This window comes from Silurus meridionalis, chromosome 8 (assembly GCF_014805685.1).
Source record: "Silurus meridionalis isolate SWU-2019-XX chromosome 8, ASM1480568v1, whole genome shotgun sequence".
In the NCBI taxonomy this organism is placed as follows: Eukaryota; Metazoa; Chordata; class Actinopteri; order Siluriformes; family Siluridae; genus Silurus; species Silurus meridionalis.
Genome location: NC_060891.1, coordinates 640,001 through 644,956, shown reverse-complemented (window position 1 = coordinate 644,956; position 4,956 = coordinate 640,001). Strand labels below are relative to the sequence as shown.

The 4,956-nt window shown below is 39.4% G+C and overlaps 1 long non-coding RNA gene across 1 annotated transcript in view; it reads right to left on the bottom strand.

Annotated features, from left to right (window-relative positions):
• Window positions 1-593: 593 nt before the first annotated feature.
• Window positions 594-4,956, bottom strand: part of LOC124390329 — a 44,832-nt gene continuing 40,469 nt past the window's right edge. Inside the window, exon 3 of the long non-coding RNA XR_006926724.1 lies at window positions 594-1,215. This is a non-coding gene — a long non-coding RNA (uncharacterized LOC124390329). The remainder of the gene's footprint in view (window positions 1,216-4,956) is intronic.

Genomic DNA, 4,956 nt, shown 5'->3' with positions numbered 1-4,956 from the left:
TCTTCTACAGCTCCTACATCCCCTGTATCTCCAACAGCTACTGCATCTCCTACATCTCCTACATCTTCTACAGCTCCTACATCCTGCATTTCCAACAGCTACTGCATCTCCTACATCTCCTACATCTTCTACAGCTCCTACATCCCCTGTATCTCCAACAGCTACTGCATCTCCTACATCTCCTACATCTTCTACAGCTCCTACATCCCCTGCATTTCCAACAGCTACTGCATCTCCTACATCTTCTACAGCTCCTACATCCCCTGTATCTCCAACAGCTACTGCATCTCCTACAACTCCCACATCTCATACATCTCCTACATCTACATTGCCTGCATCTCATACATCTCCTGCATCTCCTACATCTCCTGCATATTCTACATCTCCTGCAGCTCCTGAATATCATTTAGGTACTGCAGCTACTGCATCTCCTCCAGCTCCTGGATATCCTGCATCTCCTTCAGCTTGTGCATCTCCTCTAGCTACTGCATCTCCAACATTATCTTTATCTCTTGTATCTGCTGCTAGTTAGTAAAAGCTAATTCAGTAACTCTATACTTGGCTTGCTGATACATGACTCCTAAATTAGTTACTTAGCCTCTGTTCAGTTCATTTATTTCTATTTTTATAGCCTTTTTTACAAAAGCAGCTCTACACAGATAAAGAGGTAATGAGCCATCAGCCTCATTGAAGGGGCGTGGCTTCTGTATCAGTTTCTATGAGGAGGCGTGGCCTCTATATCAGTCCTAATGAAGAGAAAAAAGAATGGACTCCTCCAATTTGTTTCATTTCCACTTCAGTCAGTGTGGACAGTGTTTGGGTCAATCATTGTTTTAGTGGGTGTGGCCTTTGACTGGACCAGTCACCGTTTATTAGGCGTGGCCTATGACTGGGCTATTCAGAGTTTAGTGGGTGTGGCTTTTCACTGGGTAATTTACAGTTTAGTGGGCGTGGCCTTTAGGCTGTAAACGGGTTTAAAATATGTTTGATTGAAAATGGAAGCCACACCCCTAATGGGGTTGTTATGAATAATGCCAGTTTCCATTCCTTTACTGTGTGGATGGAGAGACAAAGAAAAAATTTAATGATGTTGTGATGTGTCTTCACTCTTCCTGTTCCTGTTCTCATGCTGATAATTTCTCCTCTGAGTAACAAGCGGCTGTCATTCCGTCTCAGTAAATGTGCATGAATGACAAATATCCAGTCTTCCAGCCCCTATTAACACACACACACACACACACACACACACACACACACACACACACACACACACACAAATTGCATCAGCACTGTATACAGACATGAGTTGTTTTTCATAGTGACTGGAGACTGAGGTCACACAAACTTTGGCTCTGTCGCAAATTGTGCTTTAAAAACTGACACTGATCTTGAGAACTTTTGGAATTTCAGGAAAATGTTAAATCTGGAAAAAAGTTTATCTTGGTTTAGAAAACCAAAACTTTCATGTAGAACACAACAATATCCAAGGTTTCTCTTCCAGAGCTTTCCTAAAGAAGAACCACTGTAGAGAACTGGAATTGTTCCATCCAAAGAACTCATGAGGACATTATAAGGATGCATGACGACATCTAAAGGACCCATGAAAATATCCAAATGACATATGAGGATATCCAAAGAACCCATTATGAGGACATTCAAAGAAACCATGAGGAACATTTCTCATGTAGCTCATCTTGATTGCATCCTGGAACTACAACACTGTAGAAAACAAAGTGCTAAATATAGAACCCTAAAGGGGTGTTCTTGTGTGTCTCCAGAGGAAACTGTTCACAGCTTTACAAGAGAAAGATCTGTTTCACAAAAGGATCTGGAGAACCCATGGGGAACTCTATGTTTTTTCTAATGGGAGCATTCAGTCCCTTTTTTTTCTGCTGGAGTGGAATCTCATGTCCTAAATAACAACGTTGTCCCTGAGGAGCGTGAAGAAGCGTTCACCCGTTCCCTCTTACCCCTGCTGCACGCTTGTTAGGCAGCAGAGACCGTTGGGCGAGTTGAGATTCGGGACACGGCGCCTGGTGTTTGCATGTTCTGCTGTCTCTAATGCTAATGGAGAGGAGTCTCAGGCCTCGGCGTTCTTCACAGAGATGAGTTAGCAATCGTGTGTGTGTGTGTGTGTGCATGCATCGTCACAGTGATACGCAAACCCCTGTTAGAGCTCGAACACCAGCTTCTGATCTCACTAGTTAACAAACTCGCTCTTATTATTCTACTAACTCACAATAACATTCCACAGAGAAGCAGAAACCAGAACCCTGATCGATAAATCGGCTGATTTCACGTCTCGTTGCCTTCAGGCTCATTAGCATTGCTGCATAATTACATTAAACAGTCAGTTCATTTAAAACTCGGCGCAGGAACAGAGTGAGCTCGTGTTCGGCTCAAGAGCTACACGATGCCAAGAGACATGAGACAAGCGGCAGGAGAAGGAAACAAAACAAACACAGACACCACGAGTCTTCTCACCACTAATCTATCAGAAAACACATCACTAGTGTGATACATTTTTACATGAATCATGTGAAAACAGCGAGTGAACCTCAAAACTGCTTTCGATTCACGGTTCAGTCACGTGGTCTCAATTTAATATCATTTTCTAAAAGTAGTTTTAAAAAATTTTTGTTCTTTAATAATAATTCATTCCATCACTTTTATGTTTATATATATATATATATATATATATATATAATTCATAAGGAATTTTTTAACTTGACCTTGGATCTGAATAAAACGATCAATAAAAAAAGGTTTATGATTAATTCTTTAGTATTTCTAAAGTATTTTGATAAAATTTTGCAAATTCTTGAGTTTACTTTTAGTTTTTTGTTCAGCACTGTAACTTAAATTATATATATATATATATATATAACTGCAAATCAATATTTCTATTTTTTTATATGATTTTCAAAATCATGTGTGAACTGCAGATCATGTAACCTATAGTTTTTTTACAAACATTTCTTCTCTTCTGGTGTTTCACCTGCTCATATTTGGCCCTGATGGACCTCATGCTCAGGCTTTTGACCTCTGTTACGGATTTAACTCTCAGCACTTCACACTCTCTCTCTCTCTCTCTCTCTCTCATTTCTGCACCAGGATGATTTATGTGGAGCAGAACAAAGCAGAGAATCTGAGCAATTTAGTACAGGATAGAAAAATAAATAAACAAAAAATATTATTATTATTATTATTATTATTACTAATATATTAAAAATTCTTCATCAGACGTGATGTGTAATGTTTCAGACTTATTTCCTGTTACATCTTGTCTGGAAGTTTTAAACCAGCTTTCATTCACCACAAGTTGGGCAGCAGCTCTGCTCTGATCTACTGGCTGTGTACTGGCTCTGTGCTGAATGGAATTAGAGAATGATTCCCAGTCGAGGAAAGATTCAGAGCCAGTAAAGATTTCTGAGTCTGGATGTGTTTCAGGGTCCGGATACACTTTAGAGTCTGGGGATGCTTCAAGGTCTGGATACCCTTTAGGGTCTGAATGTGCTTTAGAGTCTGGGGACACTTTAAGGTCTGGATTCGCTTCAGGGTCTGGGGACGCTTTATGGTCTGAATGTGCTATAAGTCTTGGGACACTTCAAAATCTGGATACGCTTTAGAGTCTGGGGACGCTTCAGGGTCTGGATTCGCTTCAGGGTCTTTATGATGTTTATGTTGTGATGTATGTTACCATGTCTATTTTGTGTAGATTTGTGACATTAAGACCAAAGAAGTACATTACTTATGCACAGCTCTATATCAGATTGTACTTTCCACAGGCACAAGTGAGATGATACGTGTTTATTAGATGTTAAGTGACACTGAAGCAGCCAATTATCTTTTTTTTTATCTGCACTTCAATCCGGATCTGTGCCAGATTCCAGATTTGCACTGCATTTCATCAGTTTTCATTCCGAATCTGGAAAAGAAAAACTCTTGCTTTAAACCCTGGTAATGAGGAAGGCGGTGGTGAACAATCAGTCCAGTCATTTCACTAAACAATTTGCAAACACACTTGCTGTACAACCCACATACATGGTGTGTATTAGAGTAATAAGCCGAGGCTGTAATTAAAACTTAAAAGCGGCGTGATGTCTCCGAGGGGACGTTCACTCTTCAGGGACACTCAGCGCTCCTGGCTAACGCTCACTGCCGCTCTAACGTTCAGCCTTCATCGCTGGTTAATTACATGTGAACGTTTAATTAGAGCTCAAGATATACAATTCACAGTGTTTATCAGGAGCAAGAAACCAGGAGAATAATTACATTTCCTTCTTTTTATATTCTAAATTAAATAAAACGAATTTGCTACAAATACTAAAGCAGGGTTTTTTTTGTTGTTGTTGTCATTTTGCCCTCAGATAATAAAGATTATTGTTTGTTAACAACAGTTTTACATGACAGAGTTATTTATTGATATTATTTATTCATTATTACATCTGTCTCTTAGAAGAACCCTTTTTTTATTATTATTTCATAGAAGAGAAATGAGGTGTAAGAGTGAGACATGATGAGAACGAGAGAAAGAGAGAGAAAGAAAGAGTAAATGACACAGGGGGTAGAGAGTAATACAGGCCTCAGAAAGAATCGAACCAGAAAGACTGACTGTCTCAAAGAGGAAAAAGAGGGAGTGAGACAGAAAAGGAGAACAAGAAAATTCCCAGAGAAAGAATAAAGAAGTGAGACAGTTTTTGAGACAGAAGACAGTGAGAGTTTTAGAGTCAGAAAAAGACAGTGGAACAATTTTAAAACCAGAAGAAGACAGTGAGACAGTTTTAGAGACAGAAGAAGACAGTGAGTTTTAAAACCAGAAGAAGACAGTGAGACAGTTTTAGAGACAGAAGAAGACAGTGAGACAGTTTTAGAGACAGAAGAAGACAGTGGGACAGTTTTAGAGACAGGTCACAGAAAGTAAATAAACATTTTGTTTAGTCAGAAACTCTTCTA